This window comes from Saimiri boliviensis, chromosome 4, assembly GCF_048565385.1.
Source record: "Saimiri boliviensis isolate mSaiBol1 chromosome 4, mSaiBol1.pri, whole genome shotgun sequence".
In the NCBI taxonomy this organism is placed as follows: Eukaryota; Metazoa; Chordata; class Mammalia; order Primates; family Cebidae; genus Saimiri; species Saimiri boliviensis.
The window spans coordinates 35,289,345-35,313,828 of NC_133452.1; the positions used below are offsets into that span (position 1 = coordinate 35,289,345).

Here is a 24,484-nt window from a genome sequence, read left to right on the forward strand (position 1 = left end):
AGCCAGTGCATCTTATTTTAAAAATCTACAGAAATGCACCTGTGTTTCCCATCACTGTGCCATGACGCCAGGTTCCAAGTTTGCAATACAGTGAAAAAAAAAAAAAAAAAAAAAAAAAACCCCTAATGTCGTTCTCTATCTTAAGCTTCGAACCACTGCAGACTTGAAGCAGAGATAAAAGAAACCCTTTTAACCTTGATTTTTTACTTTTTGGTGCTTAACAGGCAATCCTAACATTAACAAGTTTAGTTCAGTGAAACACCTTCTGGGCCAAAAGATAAGACTTCCTTCCCCCACAAATCACATTTTCTCAAATATTTTTCAAAGCTGAGGTATAAGCCTTTTAATAGAATTATGCAAATTTTGCCCCAACTCTAAATGTTTTAGGAACTAAATAACCACTTTGAAGAATCAAAGTTTTGCAATGTCCACACTGGAAAAAGAAATGCTAGGAAATGCAGGCAATGAAAGGGATGATGGTGACGCCCCCAAAGTGGGAATTTACTTGTCTTTGAAGTTATTTTGCACAAACCTAAAGCAACCTCTGCTACCGAAAGGTCAGTTGGACTCTCTGGGATGAAAATGTTGACCAGTCATTAGGGGATTATCTGCTTGGCAGAGTAGAAGTCGAGCTCAAATGCACCTCATTCCTGATTTGAACTGGCTGAAGGACTAAAAACATCTCAGGCACAAGTCAGGGCAATGAAGAGTGAGGCTAGAGACCTGGATAACTCCTAAGACTGAGAAGCAAAAGGGTATCTGAGGAAGGGCTGTGGCTCGGTGTGATGTAATTTTCTATTTCTTAGTTTTTTTGTTTGTTTGTTTGTTTGTTTGTTTGTTTTTGAATACTGAAAGAGATTTTCTTTTAAATGGCACTTAGTTTCCAATCTGACACATGCTTAGCACTGCAGGGTGGGTAAGATGCCCTGTTTAATGGAAGATCAGTATAGTCATATACATAAGCTATAATACGGAAAAGCACGCAAGCTGTTCTGATTCTACAACCTCTTGAGTCTTCTGCATGTGGGAAAAGAAAAGCACTTATAAGAAACTTCCAAAAGCACTGTCTCATCACTAAAGGCACTCTTAAGGACTAAATGGCTGATAAAAACAGTGATTTTTTTTTTTTTTTTTTGACTTAGGTAAGGCAGCAACAAGAAAATGTTGTCTTGTTACAAACTCACAGGCCCTGCGGTATGGCTTTAAAGCAACTAGGAGTGTCCCCGCTCCCTCTGTGGGCTGGTCCTTTTCTCAGCTGTTCCCTGCTCGGAAAGAATAGCCTCTTCTCCCTAAAAACAGTGCTTGAAGGTGGAGTGTTTGGCAAAGCAGGCTCAGGACAAAGGCAGAGCACAAAAGGAGTGCACCAAATGGGAACCTTTGCCAAGTTATTATTTTTATCCTGGGTTAGCTTTTTAAGGGTCACAAACTAAGGCTGACATTTATTGCTATCACGTTATTTCCTAAGAATGAGGACTCAGCTGAAAATCCAACCCCAATCAACTTTCAGAAATGCACTGATACATTTTAAAATGCACACGCTAATGACAAAACCCCCAAATTCCAGCCTGTCCTCCCTCTTTGTATCATGCCTGTCTTCCTTGGCACTGTCCAGACTGTATGCCCTTAGAAGCAGCTCCTTGCCTACAGCTGTGAGGTGTCTTGTTTGCCATTCGTCCACCTGTGCTATGTGCACACTCAGCTGGCATTTCCGCCAAGAAGCTAAAGTCAGGAACACCGGCAGTTTCAAATATGTCATCCAGGTTTCAAAATAAAGTTCTTGTGTTTCTGGTACATGGGAGTGTTCCCAGAAAGGGTGGGGGTTTGATTGTCACTCTTCTAGCTGCTGTGTAATTTCTTTTGCAATTCGCTTGATACTTATCTGGCTTTAAAACTGACATCGCCAGGCATCAGAAGTTGAGAAGTTTCGTCCTTGATTTATTTGTTCTTGTTTGTGTTCAATTGTGATTAGAAGTCACCTCTACGCAGCTGCTCTCCAATTTGTACTGCATTTGCTTCTGGGATTTCTAACTGCACCGTTCAGTGCAATGACACAAACATTATGAAAATGGAATTCGTTTTTATAGTGCAGTGGATAGTGTTTTATTAAAAATTGCTAACAGCTGTAATTTTAGGTAGTTAACTCACGTGAAGTTTAACTTCAGCATATCTTTCTCCCTAGGAAAATATGTTATACATGCAGAAAAACAAATATGAAAAAGTAAATCAAACCCAAAACTCACCTAGCCAAGTAATTCTGATCACAATAGCTACATCTCTGCTGCTGCTATGTTTCTGAAAAAACAGGACTCCCCACTTCAGTCTGGAATGATAGTAGGTAATAAAATACATAGCTGTTGATGTTTTTGTTTTCTTTCTTTTTCCCAAAATAACAAAGACTTCATAAGCACAGATAAGCTACATGTTCTTTTCCAAAAATTTCCTGCAACACAATTTTCTGACAGGGTCATATTACAATTCTAAATATGAATAACACAGCAAACAGGGGGGAAAACAAGGATGTTTTTGGCAGGTACTCATGGGTATTAGTTTGTATTCTTGCAAGCTAACTGAATATCCATGGGCCCTGGGTAGAGTCCAGAGAATGGCTTTGACGCTTTTTCCAGTTCAAGCTGGTTTGGGTGCCTGAGTTAGAAGTGTTAAAAGGGCACAGAAAACAAATCTCCCGGTTGGCTTCTTTTTCTGAGCACCATTACCTAGGGCATGGTGAAAGAAGGTATCAGGAATGATTAGAAGACAGGATCAGACCTCAGGGAAAAAAGAGATCAGTCATAACTACAGATGGTGCCTCTAATGTAAAGGTGACTGCAAATGTATGTGATGTCGTGGACAGTGCTCTTGTTTTGCAGTGTCCAGAGTTTAAAATTCAGTATAGTAGGGTCTATGGATATTCATTAGCTTTCAAGAGTACAAACTAATACCCATGTGTACCAGCCAAAAAAAAAAAATCCTTTTTTTTTTTTTTTTGCCTTTTGCTGTATTATTCATATTTAGAATTGTAATCTAACCCCGTCTGAAAACTCTGTGGCAGTAAACCATTTTCCATTATTCTTGTCATCTTCTAACATGCCATTTGATAGGTTACAAATATTAAATATTAGCCTGCTCTTTATTTTCTGCACACTCTACCTCTCCAACCAGAATGTAAGTGCCAGGGAAGCTTTGTCTGCTTTATTTACTCCTCTGGCCCTAACCCTATATCAGCGCCAGGCACACAGTTGTCTGTTGACTTAGTAATGAGTAATCCCTTTTAGTCCTGTGTTTCTACAAAGCTGATTGATAATAAGCTTATGGCTTCTGAAATGACATTATATTGTTCTATATTCATTGATCACCAAAGGCAAAATCTCTACCTTTTCATTTCAAGGTACAGTGCAGACTGCTAACACTTTGAGAATTTTAATGTTATTACTTGAAGCGAGTTGAGGCCTCCCCCTCCTTGGAGAATGACTCCTTGGTTATCAATGTAAGTGCTTGTGAGATTGTTAGTTTTTAAGCAGAGGTCAGGAATCACACTGGAAGAGAATATATTTTCCAAAGTCCTCCTATAAATGCAGCATCCAATTAAAGAAAGCTGCACTACTTCAAAGCACTTTCCAAAAAATGATGTCAAATTTTGCACACAAGTGGAGTACTGCTTTTATTTCACATACGTGCTTCTATCTGTTTTTAATAGAATGTTGATAGAGAAATCTTGTTACTGCTGGAAAGAAATGAAGAACAAATGTTCTCTTACAACTTGCAAATTTCAGCCAGTAAGTTCTGGGTTTCTTGGACTAGTGAGCATAAGTATCAGCTAGAGTGTTTTCTAAAAAAAGGTTTATTCCTGAGTCCACATTTTGGGAGCTTCTGATTCAGTAGGTAAAAGTAGAGTGCAGCAATCAGAAATGTTTATAATTATGCCGTAAGATTTGGATGCAGGTGGTCTGCAGACTTCACTTTGAGAATAATAACAAATAAAAAATAAAAGCCCCAATTTGTAAAAGATCCTACAGGATCTTGGTTTCTCCTCTTGAGCACAACTGATGCTAGATTACAATTCAAGCACCCAGCTGCCAGGTGAACGGTTTGATGTCTTGATTATAAGAAAAGTAAAATGGCCAAGAAACTCTTAGAACATTCATTACAGTTCTAAAAATGTTTATCTTTTCTATTTTTTAATTAACTGAGGTTTCTGTTTAGATTGATGCCACAAACATTGGCAAAGTGAAGTACAGAAAGAAAGTTCATAAAAATATTTATTTGGCATTTGGCAAGCTATAAAATATTTTCTCACATGTTACCTAATTTGATTCTCATAGTAACTCTGGCGGGGAGTCAGGGCAGGTGTGTGTTAATTTTGCATATGAGCAAACAGAGGTCTGAAGAGGTTCTAACTTGCCCAGTGCCAGATAGTAGAAATAAACCGCAGAGAAGCCACTCTTTCTGGGACTGCTCATGCCTAGTGTAGTGTTGGTTCAGCTACCTCTCACAGTCCCCTAATACATCCAAGTATATTTATTAATGCCCTTCTTTCCTGACTCTTTCATCTCTAGAGACATTGCATAGGGAACCTTTAACACTGTGCTCAGGAAGAAGAAGAGGAGGGATGTTATTGTGTGTTCAAGATTAAGTAAGATAATATATGTGAAAGTCTTTGTAGATATAAAATATTATACATATGCATGCATATATTATTATACACATATATTATTATTATTGCTTATCCTTTTCTAAGCATTACTGCATCATATAGGAAACTCCTGGCTGGGCACAGTGGCTCACACCTATGATCCCAGCACTTTGGAAGGCTGAGTGGGGCAGATCACTTGAGGCCAGGAGTTTGAAACCATGTCTCTACTAAAAATAGAAAAATTAGTTGAGCGTGTTGGTGCATGCCTGTAATCTCAACTACTTGGGAGGCTGAGGCATGAGAATCACTTGAACTAGGGACGTGGAGGTTACAGTGAGCCAAGATTGCACCACTGCACTCCAGCATGGGTGACAGAACAAGGCTCTATCTTAATACTAATACTAATACTAATACTAATACTAATAATAAAAACAGTAAGGGAAACGCATGAAACTTGGAGTTTCTAAGAAAAGGAGTTACCAACAAATTTAATAATAAATTTTTTTTAATGGAGGAAGAAACACATGCAGAAATAAATACTAATTTAAATGATAATGAGAAACTAATTAGAATGTGCTGAAACATGATTGAAGTTGAGTTGTGGGAGGAGATAAGTGACTCATTCTGAAAACTACCTAAAATAGCACATACAAAAGTGTTTATAAGCTTAGAATTTCTTATTTTATTTTCTCAGAACATTTCTGGTAGTTCAATTTGAGCCTTCCTGAGATGTGGGCATCTCAGAGGAACCATACGGATTGACATTTGTACTATAAAATACCCTAAGTTGACTGGGTCTAAATGTGGTTGATTTTTATTTACTTTTATTGTTACTTTCCCCACTTACCCTGACTTGAGGCTCATGAAACTGGTTTTTATACCCTGAAGCCACGGAGGCATTGCTCAGCCAGATCATTTGGCTACTTCCCATGGCTTCAAAGGGGACTAAAAGACAAATTGCCTCACCACCTTGCTATCTTAGCTTCCTAATGTCTCATGGTCTCGGCACCTCTCCTTGCCCATAATTCCATATTACTAGATGTAATCAAATCCTACTTTGGAAATGTCAGACTTAAGCAGGAAGAGGGCATTCATTCCGACAGCTGCCGCTCTGGGCTCTTCTGCTGTGTCACAGTGTGGGGCGTGTTAGATATTAAATTGAATTACCAGAGTCCTTTCCATCAGATACTGTACTGCTTAATATGGGTGTAAATAAGTGGTACGGTTTCTTGATGTAGTCAGTTGTTCAAAATAAGAATGAAGCAAACATCCACTCATCTAGTTGAGTCTGAGAAAAAGCAAGAACATTTGCCATTGCTGTAGAAATGTCATGCAGATGTAGAAAGATGTAGAAATGTCATGCAGCTTACAACACATGCTGATTCACATTATTATTCTGACCCTCCAAGTCTGTAGTGTGGATTGAGTCTAACTTAAGACAGAATCTGAGTCATGTAACACCTGATGTGTTCATTCCACTTGGGGAAACATCAGCTCTCAATGCCTTATCGAGCCTGTCTAAAATGCCTACTCAAGGAATTTATAAATCTCAGCTCCCTATAGATGGTCACAGATGTCCTTCAAATCCCATTATACAACGCCCACCTGACACCACATATTTGCAGGGTAAATTCAAATAGTATTTGAGGAACAAATTCAATGTGCTACTCTAGGAATTCTCACTCTTATTTCTTCCAGGGAAATTTAAAATATCTTTGGAATTGGCTGGGCACAATGGCTCACACCTGTAATCCCAGCACTTTGGGAGGCTGAGATGGGTGGATCACCTGAGGTCAGGAGTTCGAGAGCAGTCTGGCCAAGATGGTGAAACCCCATCTCTACTAAAAATACAAAAATTAGCTGAATGTCGTGGTATACACCTATAATCCTGCTACCAGAGAGGCTGAGGCAGGAGTACTGTTGGAACTGAGGAGGCAGAGCTTGCAGTTATCCTCATTTCACAGGTTGTGTAAGTGAAACAGAGTGGTCATAGGGCTTCTTTCAAGTCACATAGTTAGTGGATGAAAAAAATTACAAACCTTTGATAGTTATACCTACACCATTTTTTTTGGGGGGGGGGCCAAAACAGCTGCACAGAAAACATAAAGTTCGACATAATCAGCCAAATGCTGGCAGGAGAAAAAGCAAAAAACATCCTGAAAACTGACTTAAATTTGGCTTTGAGTAAACATAATCGAAACCAAGTTTGTTTCCAATAAACTGGAATGCTACAACCTAAAGTCTTGAAAAACTGGAGGTAGAGAGAAATAAAAATACTAGCTATATACTCACCTTGCTTTTCATTTTCATTTTTATTTTAACAAATAACAAAAAGCTGTGTAGCCTCTGACTATTGACTGTGGTGTCATTCCCAGCTCCTTACCATTGGTGATTGGCACCTGACCACTGATGGGCATGGCAGCATGCATCTTCCTGATTTTGAGATATATGTAGAAAGAACCTCAAGTTCGCATAGCCTGTATATGACTATAGCACATTACTTTGAAAGTGAAATGTGCACCATAATGTAGAGTAAAACATCGTACACAGAATTTAGGCCAAAAATACAAACTTGGGCTGGCGGAGGCAGGTGAATCGCTTAAGGTCAGGAGTTCGAGACCAGCCTGGGCAACATGGCAGAACCCCTGTCTCTACAAAAATGCAAAAATTAGCTGGGTGTGGTGGTGTGTGCCTGTTGTCTCACCTACTTGGGGGGCTGAGGTAGGAGGATCTCTTGAGCCTAGGAAGTTGAGGTTGCAAGGAGCCGTGTTTACACCGCTGCACTCCAGCCTGGGCGACAAAGTGAGATCTTGTCTCAAAAACAAACAAAAACACACAAACTCCAAGAGTATGGTGGATGCCTAGGCTACATCTCCTGGACAGCCACCATGCAGCTTGAACGCCGTCTACATGGCTTCCTCCCTGCCTCATCTGGGCCTCCTTAACACTGGCTTCCCTAACGGTGGTCTGAAAAGCCACAGAGCCCCTCCTCTCTATCTCCCCCTCCCTCACCTGTTGTCATTTTTCTCCTGGCTCTTATCACCACCTGCTGCTTCCTACACATGTGTTTCTTCCTGTATTGTCTGTTCCCAAAGGAAACGTGAGCTCCATGAGGACAGGGGGTTGAATCATTGATTGCTATATCCCGGTTCCTCAGAATAGGGCCTGGGGTTACTTGTAAAATAATCAATACTGAGAAGTTTAGACATTATGATAAACCGGAGAAGATAGCTGGTTTAGGCAGGTGGTTCCATAATGTGCCCCTTAAATTGTACCATGGATATCTCCAACTAAGCTTAAGAAAGCCTTCAGTCAGACCTTAGTAAATCTTAGCATAAGCTTTTCTTTTTCATTCAAATGAAGAACGTCAGTAAAATCAGTCATTTCCTTCAAGGCTTCAAACTGATTCCATTAAGGTTGCTGCCTTTACAATATTTCTGTGAGTGACTGGTAATGACTTCCTTATAAACTCTCAGACAATCGAGAATGCTGTGTGCATCCATTTTCATTTATTCATTCATTTAATTATGCAACAATTTTTTTTTAGTAGTTACTATGACCTAGGCAACATTCTAGACCCTAAGGGTATAGCAGGAATCAATCAGTCCCTGCCTTCATGAAGCTTATACTCTAATAGGGAGTGAGACAGACAATAGGCAAATAAGCAAATTAATATACATTTTGAAGGATAAGAAATGCTATGGATACTGTCACATTGGAAACTGAAAAAAAAGAAAAAAAAAATTTAAAAAAGAAATGCTATGGGAAAAAACAGAGCAGAGTAAGAGAGCTGGGTGTGGTGACCTGGGGAGATTTAGGGAAGGGCATTTGAAGAAATAAGGCAGTTAGGTACTGCAGAAATGGTGGGGAGTGTACGTCTGGAAGAAAGGAAGCTCCAGGCACAGGAGATCCAACAAGAAAGCCCTGCGGGGATGATGTGCTGGGATATTCTGAGACTTGTGTGGGAGCTGCTGGGAGAAAGTTGTAGCCCTGGGGCCAGTGTGTGTGGAGGGCAGTCAGTGAAGAAGGAAGCGGTTACTTGGTAAAGTTAGACTCTTGTAGGCCACAGTAGGATTCTTTAATCAGAGTGAGGAAGGTTCTAAGAAAAGAAACAGCATAATCTGATGTACTTTTTGAAAGATCACTCTAGTACCTGGGTTACAACAGGGGGCTCAGGGCCTACGCAGAAAGACAAGGCTGGGCGCGGCGGCTTATGCCTGTAATTCCAACACATTGGGAGGCTGAGGCAGGGGAATCAATTGAAGCCAGGAGTTCAAGACTAGCCTGGGCAACATAGTGAGACCCCAACTCTACTAAAAATGAGCCGGGTGTGGTGACAGGCACCTGTAGCTACTTGGGAGGCTGAGGAGGAGGGTTCCCTGAGCCCAGGAGGTCGAGGCTGCAATGAGCCGTGATCTTGACTTTGCACTACAGCCTGGGCGACAGAGCAAGATGCTGTCTCTAAAAATACTTAATGCTGCCATTGAGACAAATGGAGAGAAAGCGTGAAGTCATGGATGGATCCAAGCAACGGGCTTAGGACAAAGTTACCATGCACTGAAATGAGGAAATGGGAGGAGTGTGGGGTTGGGGAAATTGGGGTTTGGGACACAAAGGCCAAATTCATTCAACCTTTTTAAGCAGCAAAGGAATGGAGCAGCATTCAGAACTGTTGCAAGAAAGCCAGAGAGCCAGGCTTGGAGGCTGTGGACCAGCAGCATGCTCCAGAGGGTCTCCGTGGCCACTTCCCCTGACACCACACTGCCACTGGGCAGAGGCAGCCCACGTCCAGGGTGACACTGGACAACAAACACTGGAACGTCCACCCCTGCTGCCAGAAGCTCCAGTTGTTGCTGTCACCTCCCAAGAAAAAAAACTATAAATAAAAGACTCCATGTGGCTCCTACTTTTCAGTTCCCTCTTCCATATGGGGTACCTGATGGGCAGAGCCTGGCGTGGGGCTGCAGAGGAGCCCGATCACCAGGCCTCCACTTTCCAGTGCCAGGGTTTGAGAGCGGAGCTCCAAACAGACATGGCAACCTTCACAAATATTCTTTGCAATCACAGTTTTTGCCTGTCACTAAATACTCAGTGAACAATTTGATTAAAAAAAGAAAGAAGAATTTGCTTTTTTTTCCCTCTCTGTCCAGCTCTAGACCAGGTTTCTTGTGGAATGGGTGTCCAGCCTTTCTCCAGACTGGGTAAAGTCCTGAAGCAGGGTAATAAAACTGACTTCCTTGTTTGAGAAATACTTCCGGGAGAAAATGTGAAGATATTTGAAATCTGTAGATAAATTCAGGAGAAAAATGAACAATACTCTTGAAGCATAGGAGAGAATATACACCAAGTAAATGATAAATGGATGACTAACTCTGCCCTGGTCGATATGAGAAAATTGGACATTTGGAAAATCCTGGTGTAGTGTTCCTTAAGAATAATCATTATCACTAGATTAATTAGGAAGTATTAATAAGAAATTATTAACTATTTATTGCTATCATTTATTGAGGGGTTAGCAGTTGTAATGAACTGAAGAGTTCTGTCCCTCCAAAATTTATATCTTGAAATTCAAACCACCAAGGTGATTAGGAAACAGGGTGTTTGGGAGGTGATTAGGCCTTGAGGGAAGAGCCCACATGAATGGGACTAGTGCCCTTGTAAGAAAGGGCCTAGAGAAGCCGCTGGCACCTCCTGCCAACAAGGAGGTGCTGTCTGAGAGGAAGTGAGCCCTCATCAGACACTGAATCTGCTCTCACCTTGATCTTGAACTTCTCAGTCTCCAGAACTGTGAGAAATAAATCTCTGTTGTCTACAAACCACCGACTTTTAGTATTTTGTAGCAGAATGGACGAAAACGCCAGTGCTAAAAAACGCTGTGCTCGATGCTGATTTTCAATATCTCATTTGGTTCTTACAATAACCCCACCAGGCAGGACTAGACTTAGAGAACGTAACTACCTTGTCTCACTAGTAAATGGTGGGAGTCCAATGTCCAAAACTCTTGGCTTCAAAACCGTATGCCCCAAGTTAATCTCTAGCAAGATATGATGTCTGGTAAGGAGGAAAGGAGAGGGCCCGGGGGATCCAGATACTTAACAATCTGCCCTAAGTAATCTCATTAAATGTGGATTTTAACTTTGCTTTTTAAGTGTCATTAACATGGTCTGCTAGATCTTCACTGCTGGGAATTTATCCTTATTTATCTATAAAAAATACACCCATATGTACAAAGATACATTTTCCAGTTTTCGTTGTGAGAATTAAAAACTGGAACTCTAGCATCATCATTTAGGAACTTTTATCAAGTTTCATGAATTATGAAATAGCTGTATAATCGAATACCCTGCATCTTTTAAAAGAATGGGAATATCTGTAAGATAGATTTTCAAGTTAAAAACATCCAGATGAAAAATAGTGGGTATAGTGATTCCATTTGTAAATAAATACACACAGATTTTTATGCTTGTAGATGCATTAACAAATTCTAGAAAGATATACAAATTCTTGTGGAAGGAGGGAAAGATTTAAAAAGGTCAAGGAAGACCTTTACTGCTCAGTATCTGTTCGTATGGTTTCAGTTTTCTACCTTTATATAGATAGAGAACTATTTATTCTTATTTAAAATGAGTATTTTTAATCAACTCTGTATGTTTGAAAGATTGTTGAACCTTTTGAAAAAAAAGATTAGTTTAGGTCTTTATATACTTCATTTTAAAATTATCAAGTTGCCTGGGTGTGGTAACTCATGTCTATAATCCCAGGACTTTAGAAACCCACGACAGAAGGATTACTTGAGACCATGAGTTCAAGACCAGCCTAGGCAACAGAGTGAGACCCTGTCTCTACAAAAAAAGAAAAAAAATTCTTTTTAAAATCAGCCGGATATAGTGGTACTTGCTTGTAGTCCCAGCTACTCCAGCCAGAGCCACAGAGCAAGATCCTGCCTCATAAATACGTAAGTAAATAAACAGCTGTATAAAACTTTGTGTTAATACCAAATATTTTAATTAGCCTGATTCTTAAGTATTTATGGTTAAATGACATGCTACTATGTAGACATTTACTACCAATGGTCATAGTTTCCCTTTAAATTAAAAAACACACACACAGATCTATACATTCGTAGCATGAATAATCAAATGGAAATTTAATAACCATAGCTAAGACTTAATTTGGTTCCTCCTCAGTGCCAGGCTCTGTGAAAAGCATCTCATCTCCTGAAATCTTCACACCTCCACAACCTTGGTGTTTGCCCTGCCCACTTTGCAGAGATCAGAGAGAAATGATTTACCCAAGGGCATGCATCTGGGGAGCCGTGAACGCGGAGAGGCTCAGAGACTCTGAACCCAGATATAGGAGCCCACGTAGTAAACGTTACTCCTCGGCGGGGCACGATGGCTCATGCCTGTAATCCCAGCACTTTGGGAGGCCAAGGCGGGTGAATCACCTGAGGTTGGAAGTTCGAGACCAGCCTGACCAACATGGAGAAAACCCCGTCTCTACTAAAAATACAAAAAAATTAGCCAAGTGTGGTGGCACATGCCTGTAATGCCCGCTACTCGGGATGCTAAAGCAATAGAATCACTTGAACCCAGGAGGCAGAGGTTGTGGTGAGCGGGGATCATGCCATTGCACTCCAGGCTGGGCAACAAGAGTGAAACTCTGTCTCAAAAACAAAAACAGAACAACAAAAAACTTTATTCCTCACTGCCTCTCTATTTAAATAAGTTTGACTCCGGAAATACTTCTGTGACATTCCTGAAGAAATTTGACTCATATCTCCTTATACATATAGTGCAGTGTAAATCTTAAAAACACTAATGATGATTTAACGCTAGTAACTGGGAATATTAGGGCTATATTTTCGGATCTATATAATATTATCAACAGTACTTGATATTCATGGCATGATTACTGATCAATAGGTTGAATTTTTCATATACCCTAGGTAACTGGAGTACACTGGCTAATCATACTTGCTGGCTATAACAGTGGTAAATAGAAAGCTCCCTTTGTTTTCATCTTTATTACTAGGAATATTTCTGAAATCTATTAGTGCTCATTTTCTTAGTAGAATAGCAATGAGATTTTCTTTTGATGAAAGAATTTCTTATGAATCGTTATAGCTATCAATGATCATAGTCTAAAATTATATTAAGCTGAATTTCTATTGCAACTGTGCTATATCATGAAAAACTGTTCTTTTTTATACTAAGTCAGTAATACGTGTTTGTTTTAGGTGATTTCCTTATATTTTCTTTAAAAATAGAATTTTTACAATGATTCTAGCTAATTGGATTTCAAATTACTAAGATTCAACTACATAGTAATATTTCAACAATTCCACACATGTGTAACTTTGTGAATTGCTGGGTTTGGGGAAAATCTCTGCAATGAAAGACACTAAATGCAGTGCAAAAACTGAAAGCATTGTTTGTAAAAGGGAGGATGCTGTGGTTTTACAGATTATATACTCCTGACACATCCGCAGCCCTCGCCCATGTCCTACCCAGAAACTCTTGGAGTTATGATTCTTGTTCTCACTCACCCCCTTTAACTCCTCCTTTAAGACTATTCATGGCCAGGCACAGTGGCCGATGCCTGTAATCTCAACACTTAGGAAGGTCAAGGTTGGTAGATCATGAGATCAGGAGTTCGAGACCAGCCTGGCCAACATGGCAAACACACAGTCTCTGCTAAAAATACAAAAATTAACTGAATGTGGTGGTGTGCACCTGTAATCCCAGCTACTTGGGAGGTTGAGGCACAAGAATCCCTTGAACCAGGAGGTGGAGGTTGCAGTGAGCTGAGATCATGCTGCTGCAGTCCAGCCTGAGTGACAGAGCAATGTCTCAAAAAAACCCAAAAAACAAAATACCATTTATATGAGAGAGAGAGAGAGAGAGAGGCTGTTAATCAAATTTCTCACCTAATACAGAAATGACTTTGAATGCATTCCTGACAGACAACAATGGAGTTGGAATGTTAATTCTTTTCATTATAGGAAGTGCCTTATGTCATTGAATATTTCTTCTTATGTCAGATAAGTATATCTATAGTCTTTCAGCCACAAAACAATCAATTAGACACGAATTCTGGCAGCTGGAGCAACTCAGATTATGAATGCTAGTTCCTCTGCAAACAGACTTCCCAAGTCTTGTTGACCTAAAACCTTTCCTTATCCAGTTAGGGGCTTGTCAAAAATAATAAAGACTGTGCAAGGCTCCTTATCATCTCTAGACAAAATATCTCTTGGAATGCATAGCCTGCCTTGTCTTACATGATAAAGCATTCCAGGCTATACTTATATTTCACATGGCTAGAGGTAGTGCATTTTCCATTAGGAAATGGAACAGTAAAGATGGATTATTCTCAGGTACCCGCATCCGGTGACGCTATCCAAGAAGCCATACCAAACACATTTTAAACAGACAATATTCCTTTTTTCCCTGTAGGGTGCTTAGCAGAGTCTTCAGCTTACAGGATGAATAAATGGAGACTAAATGACACACAAATAGTCTACACACACAACCATCAACACACAGAAAGACAGCAGGATGGGCCAGAGCCCAAGATAACAAAAAGGTAAAATTTGCACAATTATGTCTTTGAGTGTCATTATTTATGAAATATGTCTGATTCACTTGGTGATTCTTGGTGTCTTATGCTGGGTCTGTTAGAAACCAACCTGGCTCACAGTCCGCCAATCCACGGAGTGTTTGCACTGCTGGGTATCATTGGTTAATGATACTACCAGTTTGATAGGAGTGCTTTGTTTTCTGCACTGATGCAATTTGTTTTCTGAGTTGCCTGAACAAACAGGTTATTTAGGCCATTGCATGGTGGTTTTTGGAGAAGACAAAGCTCTCTTCCAAGGAAGGATTATTACGCGGTTACAGTAAGAGATGAGAAATTATTCTCTTGATGTCCACACGTCATTGAAGCCACAGCAGGGGAGGGAGGTAACCCTTCATATTGATGTGAACGCTGGAGTGTAACTCATCCAACCAGTTTCCCCTGAGGCATTTCTCAGACAAACACCTCCTAACCTCTCTGCTCCCCTACATATCCCTAATGGATTGGAGTCGGGGAGGGGTGGGGCTGACCCTGAAACCTTCCGTGCTTGTTAGGAAGACATCTAAAATATTTTATTTGTGGGCAGTAAAAGGAAGTAAGAAACCAGGTTGCCTTGTGGGAAACCCATCAGCTTTTGAATCATCAGATTTTGAATCAAATCCCAGCTCTGCCATCATTAGCATCATAACTTCAGACCCTCTCTGCGTCTCACTCATCGACTGTAAAAGACTGTTGTGAAGTTTAATAAGGCACGTAGAATAGTTTCTAGTGGTGTCCAGAGTGTGGCCCGGCCTAGAACCAGGCCTAGAACCAGTATCTGCATCACCTGGGAGCTTGTTAGAATTGCAAATTCCCAGTCCCATCACAGACCTAATGAAGTAAATGAGGACAGAGAAAAGGCAGCAGCAACCTGGTTTTAACAAGCCATCCAGGTGATTCTGATGCACAAGAAAATTTCAGAACCCCTGGCCGGGCATACAAAAGTCCCTCAGCAAATGGCAGCGGTTGTATCACATTAGCGCGTATTTTACAGCTTACTGATTTGCTTTTTCATTCACACTGCTATCTACTTTGCTCAGGTTGCATTCCCTTTGGCCCAGTAATTCCACTTGGCAGAATTTTCCTAAGGAAATAGCTCAAGATATTCAGAAATATGTATTTGAAGAATTAATCATGCAAGTGAAAATTTAGAAACTAAAGTCAAATGAACAATTCGAAGCTGGTTTAATAAATTATGGCACACCTATGTGATGGAACACAATGCAGCATTTCAAAGTCTCAGTGTAGATCAGTGTTTGTCAGAGCAAGCTCTGGAAATCACCTCCATCAGAATCGTCTGGGGTGCTTCTTCAAAAGACAGATATCAGATTTATGAGTCCCCATCTGAGAGCATTACTGAGAATCTCTGTGAGTGACAGACTTTAGAATCTCGATTTTCCGCATGCTCCCAGGTGAGTGGCATGCACCCAAAAGCTTTCAAATAACGTTTTAGATGAATAATAATGTAAGGAAGATATTCATGGTGTATTGTTGAGTGAATGAAAGTGTGTTTTAAAGCAATATTTACAATATCTCAATAACATATGCACCATAGCCATACATGTAAAAACACCAAAATACATAGCTAAAATGCTAAATAATTATTTCTGGACAGTAAGATGGCAATGCTGGTGATTTTTTTTCTTCTGTCCTAGATGTTTCACATTTTCTGTAACATACAGCTTTTCCATGAGAAAAGTAATGTTATTTTAAAAACCACATAATTGTACATGTGTCTTTAAACTATGAAGTGGGAAATTCATATTTTATTAATTTTTTTTTCAATAGGGACAAAGTCTCACTAAATTGTTCTTAAACTCCTGGCTTCAAGAGATCAATCCCAAAGTGCTGGGATTACAGGCGTGAGCCCCCATGCCCGAACTGCTTGGGGAGTGAAGGCCAAGATAAATCCAGAATTAAGCCATGTATTACTCCATTTTTACACTGCTATAAAGAACTGCCAGAGCCAGGTGCAATGGTTCACACCTGTAATCCCAGCACTTTGGGAGGCCAAGGTGGGTAGATCACCGGATTTTGGGAGTTCGAGACCAGCCTAACCAACATGGTGAAACCCTGTCTCTAGTAAAAATACAAAATTAGCCAGGCGTGGTGGCAGGTGTCTGTAATCTCAGCTACTCAGGACGCTGAGGCAGGAGAATCACTTGAGCCCAGGAAGCAGAGGTTGTGGTAAGCTGAGATCACGTCATTGCACTCCAGCATGGGCAACAAGAGTGAAATTCTGTCTCAGGAGAAAAAAAAAAAAAAAAAAAAAAAAAAAAAACTGCCAGAATTGAGATAACTTCTCGTGCCAGTTAGAATGGTGATCATTAAAAATCAGGAGACAACAGATGCTGGAAAGGATGTGGAGAAATAGGAATGCTTTTACACTCTTGGTGGGAGTGTAAATTAGTTCAACCATTGTGGAAGACAGTGTGGTGATTTCTCAAGGATCCAGAACCAGAAATACCATTTGACCCAGCAATTCCATTAATGGATATATACCCAAAGGATTATAAATCATTCTATCATAAAGACACATGCACACGTATGTTCACTGCGGCACCATTTACAATAGCAAAGACTTGGAACCAACCCAAATGCTCATCAGTGATAGACTGGATGAAGAAAATGTGGCACATATACACCATGGAATACTATGCGGCCATAAAAAAGGATGAGTTCATGTCCTTTGCAGGGACACAAATGAAGCTGGAAACCATCATTGTCAGCAAACTGACACAAGAACAGAAAACCAAACACTGCATGTTCTCACTCATAAATGGGTGTTGAACAATGAGAACACACAGACACAGGGAGGGGAACATCACACACTGGTGCCTATTGGGGTGGGGAGGCTTGGGGAGGGATAGCAGTGGGTCAGGGGATTGGGGAGGGATAACATTAGGAGAAATACCTAAAGTAGATAACAGGGTGATGTATGCAGCAAACCACCATGGCACATGTAGACCTATGTAACAAACCTGCACGTTCTGCACATGTACCCCAGAACCTGAAGTATGAAAAAAAAAAAATAGAACTGCCAGAGACTGAGGAACTTATAAAGGAAAGAAGTTTAATTGAACCACAGTTCTGCATGGCTTGAGGGGCCTCAGGAAACTTACAATTATGGCAGAAGGGGAAACAAGCATGTCTTACATGGTGGCAGGCAACAGAGAACATGTGAGAGCACAGGAAAAACTACTGTTCATAAAATCATCAGATCTTCTCAGAATTCACTCACTATCACGAGAACCGCATGGGGGATACCATCCTCAAAATCCAGTTACTTCCTTCCTTCAACACTTGGGGATTACAATTCAAGATGAGATTTGGGTGCGGACACAAAGACTAACCATATCAGGCTGTAAACAATTCCTTCTCACCTCTGCTCAGGAGATGCTGAGGCAATCAGTCATTCATTAGACAATGCAGGTCACTGGGCCTGCTGCTGACCCCATCTATAGTCCCTGGATAATCACTGCAGGCAGAAAAAAAAGAAATCAGAGCACTATTAGCCTGGCACAGAAGTTATGGAGCCTTCTGTGGAATTCTTTATAACAAGAGAGTTGCTCATATTTCAGGGGTGATGTAGGTGTGGTGCTTCCTGAAGTCAGAGCAATGATGTGAATTACAGATGAATATCATGGCCAGACCCCTCATTTTTCTATGGTGGTTACTGGCAGGTATGTGATAGGAGACAATCTCAGAGAAAATGTCCCCTGAATGCAATCAACTGTAGCACCAAGTTTGAGTCCAAAGCAACTTGCGTTTAGAGAGCTGCTTTCAGCACGTGTATATTAATAATCCACGCTGGGCCCACCTCCAAGCTAGGCACTAGAGAAGACATGAAAGAGGAAAAGAGTGAGGACCAGGGCAGCCCCAGACTCAAAAAGCAGCCCTCACGCTTGGGGCTCAATGCTCTGCAGCTGCCCCTTAAAATGCATAACAATTTCAGCCTGGCACGGTGGCTCATGCCTATAATCCCTGCATTTTGGGAGGCCGAGGCAGGCAGATCACCTGAGGTCAGGAGTTCGAGGCAAACCTGGCCAACATGGTGAAACCCCATCTCTACTAAAAATACAAAAATTAGCTGGATGTGGTGGTGGGTGCCCGTAATCCCAGCTACTTGGGAGGCTGAGGCAGGAGCATCACTTGAACCCTGGTGGAAGTTGCAGTGAGCCTAGATAGCACCACTGCACTCCAGCCTGGGCAACAATAGCAAAACTTCACCTCAAAAAAAGAAAAAAATGCATAACAATTTCATCTTTGAGTTTGCGTTTTGTAAGTGAAGTCCAAAATAACAAGAGAACTTTGGAAGCTTGCCCACTCACTCTCATTATCTCCCACCCCTCCATTCTCTGCTCCCCAACCCCCTTCCAGTGACTACAGCCATTTGGGCAGGCACGGCCCTGGGCATCAGTTCAGGGAGGGTGGAAGCTGGGTGCACACACCCCATGCATCAAGTGGCTAGGCAGGTCTCAGCTACCTGGGATCATCTGCACTGACCCTGTGAATACCGCTGTATCAGAGAGAGCATGAAATTAAATAGCAAGTAAGAGACTCCATGACAGGCAGAGAAAGAGAAAGAAAGGAAATCTCCCCCTCCAACACACCACCCTTGCTTTTTGAAGCGACTTTTAGGGTTTTTTTGTGTGTGTTTACCTGGACTCTGAAAATGAATGTAGCAGTCCAGATGAGGACTTACAGGAGTCTTTGAATTGAGGCACACATATCAAAGACATGAAAAGGGAGGGCAGGGATGGGAAGAGGTTCCTCCCTTGGTAATCATTTCTGGTCTGTCTGAGAAAACTAATGTAGTCCAGAAGGATGTATCCCTGAAGGCACAACAATGTAGAATAAATTGTGTGGTTAAGTCAGGAGTATTTTCTCAGAAGAGAGTCTCTAGTGATTATAGACCAGGACACAGCCCTACTTAATTATATGCAATACAAATAATTATTCTAAATACTCTTTTCACATATACATGAAAGAGTATTTCGTATGTGTATAGATACACATATATATGAAGCCAGGACCAATTAGAGAAAGTACTGGGAGTGTAACAGACAAGTTCTTCAGCTTTTGCTAAACAAGATTGGGAGGAAAAACATAATCATCCAAAAGAGCTGAGTTCACCTTTCTTTCTAGAAATTATCTTTCCAGCAGCTTTCCTTGTTCTCATTTTGAGAAAAGAGTTTTTATAAAGATGAAACTAGTGAATTTTGCTTTGTAGACAGCACACCCTAGCACTTTGTTCATTAGCATCCGGAAAGCCCAAGGCACACGTGCACAAACAAATCACAGCGCAAATGCTTCTTAATGAAAAATCTACAACACGCATGTTATACAAATCAATTACACTTCACACCAATTTCTAAATTACCCCCACATAATTCAAAAACATTTTAGGTTTCTAATAAATAAAAACTCAATTTTACTGCTCCATCGAAGTGAGAAAAATGCATTAAACTCCTGAGTCCGGCTGGTTGTCTTGGTGAGAGCCAATGAGAGCTTAGTAACTAGCCACATGTGGAAGAAGGGGTGTGTATGTGTTTGAAGGAGGTCTCTTTAGGACTCAAATTTTGGCCTGGTTTCTGAAAATCTCATGGACTTCTTGTCTTCCTCTAACAAGAGAATTAGTCAGGGTCCTCTTACCTGTTTGCATGCAGGATAGATACATATATTAATAAAATGTGTCCAATGTTGCAGAGAAAACAATGTAGATTTAGGAGCTGGCTGAAGGCACAGCTCTGCTTCCTCTGGGGGTTAAGACACGGCTCCGTGGCTGGGTCTGGCTGACAGACTGGTGGAATGAGATTTCCAGACAGTTCTCCCCTTGGACCCAGGCAAATGGTACCCTAGCCTGAGGTGCTTGCTTTAGTTTTAAGAGAGGAGAGACCCATGAAGCCAAGGGGACATGCCTACCTGGAACCAAGGCACTTCCTTCTTGTCCGTACTTTAGGTATTTGAACTCTGAACTTTTTCTCCCAAATACCCTCACCTGCTTCCACAGCCTGTGTGGGCTACTCTTCAAGTCACAGCATTAGAGCTGTTAACTGCATTCCTAACCTGAAAAAGGCCAAAAGGCAACTCTTTGCAGGCTTCTGGGTTTGAGCTGCAATGTTCGCATACACGAGTGTGCATGGGGGTCAAGTTGCAAGACTGAGCAGCAGCTAAGAACATAAAAGGGGCAAACTATGAGTTGGAAGGGTGGATGCCTTCATCTGTGCTCTTGCACCGTATACAAATATCAAAGATGGATCTGCTGCCAGGAGACCACATGTGCAATGGCCTAGGCAGAAAACACCTTAAAGGAAGAGGGAGTAAAGGGATGATTGTGAGGACAGCAAAGATAAATTTATCCTTTATAATGATGTGAAACTCAGCCCACTTGAAGCTTAAATTTATTAAATAGCATTTGGTTTAACTTAAGAAATGTTCACTAGGCTGCGCATGGTGGCTCACATCTGTAATCCCAGAACTTTGGGAGGCCGAGGTGGGTAGATCACTTGAGGTCAGGAGTTCGAGACAAGCCTGGCCAACATGGTGAAACCATAGCTCTACTAAAACATACAAAAATTAGCTGGGTGTGGTGGCACGTGCCTGTAATCCCAGCTACTCAGGAGGCTGAGGCAGGAAAATTGCTTGAACCTGGGAGGCAGAAGTTATAGTGAGCTGGGATCGCACCACTGCACTCCAGCCTGGGCAACAGAGTGAGAGTCCATCTCAAAAAAGAAAAGAAGTGTTCACTAAACTACCCAAAGTTCCCTGGACTTTTAATATAATTCAATCTTCTGGAGACTGCTCCTCGTGATATATTAAATATCCAGCCATTTAAACCTATGGTATGACCAACCGATGTTGCCAGAGGGGGCAGATGCCATGCTAAGGACTGAGAGTGGGTCCACTATGAGCTGTCTCCTCAGGGCTTTTCTTGATAAGCACAAGGATATCTCTCCGCTTGCCTGAAGTTTCACCTGTCGTTCTCTGCACTGAACTGATAGCACTAGAATCATGGGACCCCAAACTTCCAGCTTTGATTAAGCTGAGAGCAGAGACATGCCTCTGGCAGGCAGTGTGGAGACAGACATAGGCATGGAGAAAGAATAGTGCACAACTTCATAAAAGCACCCAGTACCTGAAGGGCACTCAAACAAAACGACAGGAAAATCCCAGAAATGAGACAGGAGGGGCGGAGACAACCAGGCTCCATCCATAGACTTGCCCATGGCAGATCCTGTGAATCTGTCTAGTTTATTTGCTTTAATTGGCTGATAAATGAGGCTGTCTATATGGAAAGAACAACAAACAAACATTTTTCAGTTCATTAAAATTTTCACCATATTGAAATAGACTCCTTTTCGGTTTCTTTCCTTTTAAAAACATATGCAGTGTTTGGGAGCCATATCTCAGACTTTTCTATGTGATAACGTCACTTTCACATTAACAGTCAGTTGGTACCAGGAGTATTTTCCAAGTGATTTCTTTGTTGAGCTATAATTCATATACCATAACATTTACCCCTTTAAAGTGTACAATTTAGTAGTTTTTAGTACAGTCATAAAGATTTGCAACTTTCCACATATCTAATTCTTAAAATGTTTATCATCATCCTAAAAGTCCCATTATCCACGAGCCCTCACTCTCCATTCTCCCTCTCCTCCCGGCCACTGGGAACCAGTAATCTACTTTCCATCTCTGGATTTGCCTGACATGGACACCTCATACAAATGGAATCACACACTGTGTGGCCTTTTGTGTCTGACTTCTTTCACTTAGAATAAGGGTTCCCAGGTTCGTTCACGTTTGTAGCATGAATCAGTTCTTCACTCCTTATTACGCTGCATAATATTCCATTGTATGAGCGGATCGTGGATTGCATTTGTTAATCCATTCATCAGCTGATGGATGTGTGGGTTGTTTCCACTTTTTGGCTATTATGAATCATGTTGCTATTAATATTTCATATGGGTATTTGTGTGGACATATGTTTTCAATTTTCTTGGATATATACCAAAAAGTGGAATAGCTGGGTCATGCATGTATTTTTTGTATCTTTTAAAATCTGAACAAGGGAAAGACGATGCTTCAAACGATCATCTGAATGTTGGGTTTTCACATTCCACCAGGAAGTCATATGGCGTGAATGTGACCTCTCCTTCTCTTGGCTAATGAAAAGTTCTACATCCCATAGAAACCACTGGTTGTTGAAATGGATCTGAACAGATCTCTCTCTCTCTTTTAATTTTCTTTTTTTTTATTTTTAGCAAATTATTCCAGACCCTGAAATATATAGAAATGACTCTGGTACTTTCCCCAACTTTCTTTCTATGGAGCACTTTCCTAAAACAAGATTTGTGTTTAAGTACGCCTCCTTCTAAAAAGTACTAAACAGTAGTAAGTTCTGCAACACTGACAATGGAAACATGGCAATGTGCCCTTGTGTGACTATTAAAGAATCGCCTCCTAGAAATACAGGGCCTTGAAGACCAAAATAACACAATTGCTTGGAAGGTGAACAATGGCAACTTACCAGATGTGGTCAACACTTTTTTTGCAGCAAGATCCTTTATTTCTTCTGAATGTGTATCAAGAATGAGAGAATATATAAACCACATATTTGTTAATAAGCTATGCATTGCATTTTTTATCCATTTAAGCAGTTGACTTGATTGTACACCAACTAACTGAAAATGAAAAGTTAAGTCACAGGGGCCACGTAACATCAAGTCATTTAAGAATAATAACTTCATGTTATTTTTGTTAGACTTTTCTCCCATTTAACTTGTTTGTAGACATAGCTACAGTATGAAGAACAGAATGCTTCCTCAGAAATGTGATACGTTGATAAATTATGCCATAAAGAGGCAGAATATATTTTTGACTTTTGAATTTAACTGTTGTAACTGATATTTCTCACTTTCCATGTATGTCATCATAGCTTTATTTTCCCCTGTAGGTTTTTCAATCCTTTCTGATTTTTCCTTGTTTTTTTCATTTTTGAACTCGTAATTCCTGAATCACCAATTTCACCACTTGTGATCATTTTCAAACTAATGCATTTCATACATACATTTCAGGGATATATTCATCAGGAGAAATATGCAAGTGCCAGTAAAAAATCATCTATCTAGTTCGTTAATGCATGTCTGAAAAATGCAGAAAGCATGGGATAAGTATAAAAATGGTGGCTCATGCCTGTAATCCCAGCACTTTGGGAGGCTCAGGTGGGCGGATCATGAGGTCAGGAGTTCGAGATCAGCCTGACCAATATAGTGAAACCTCGTCTCTACTAAAAATACAAAAAAAAAAAAAAAAAAAAAAAAAAATAGCCAGATGTGGTGGCACACACCTGTAATCCCAGCTACTCAGGAGGCTGAGGCAGGAGAATCACTTGAACCTAGGAGGCAGAGGTTGCAGTGAGCTGAGATTGAGATCGCGCCTCTGTACTCCAGCCTGGCCAACAGAATGAGACTCCATCTCAAAAAAAAAAAAAAAATTGAAACAGAAGGCTGAGAAGCAAGAGGGAGAGAAAATACGCATAATAAGTAGTTTGTTGATTCTTTCCCTCATAAACTATCCCACATGTCACTGCCTGCTATGGGGTTTGTCTAGTGCCTGCACCTTCATTCTTCCACCAACGGAGTTCCAGGCCACTGATTCCCAGGATTCATGCTTGTCAGTATCCTCAGGATTCATGCTTGTCAGGTTCATGCTTGTCATGCATGCAGCATGTTCATTTCCTGGCAACTCTTCTAAGAGATGGAATATTGTAACCTCATTCTAATCACTAATTTCCTTGGGAAAATTCTTTGGATGCTGTGCAAACCTCTCAAATTCAATCTTTCAACAGAGATCACTGAAATGTATGACATCTACAATTATGATTTGTATTTGTGGTCCTTGTGATTTGTATGACTATCAAGCATCCAGCATGTCAGAAAGAGTTTGCCGTGTAAACAAAAGCACCAATGAGATGTAGGCTTGGGCTGCACACAGGGCTTTGCACAAGCCACACTGCATAGCTGAGAAGAATAGGGTGACACAGTCTGTGTTTTTCTCAGTTCAGCTAAACAGGCATTACTAGGCACAGTGCGCTCAAGACCTGGAGGGATTACAAAAATAACTTGTTTCTGAGGAGCACAGGAAGTAAACGAAAAAAAAAAATAGAAAATCTGCTATAGTAGAGGAATAGATACATCAATAACTACTGTGGTGTGCAAAAGGTGCATCTACATT

At 40.8% G+C, this 24,484-nt stretch overlaps 1 long non-coding RNA gene across 1 annotated transcript in view; it reads left to right on the forward strand.

Moving 5' to 3' along the window:
• The window catches only part of LOC141584129 (uncharacterized), a 49,151-nt gene that overhangs the window by 7,081 nt on the left and 17,586 nt on the right, over positions 1-24,484 (forward strand). Inside the window, exons 3-4 of the long non-coding RNA XR_012517076.1 lie at positions 14,086-14,215; positions 22,320-22,387. This is a non-coding gene — a long non-coding RNA (uncharacterized LOC141584129). The remainder of the gene's footprint in view (positions 1-14,085; positions 14,216-22,319; positions 22,388-24,484) is intronic.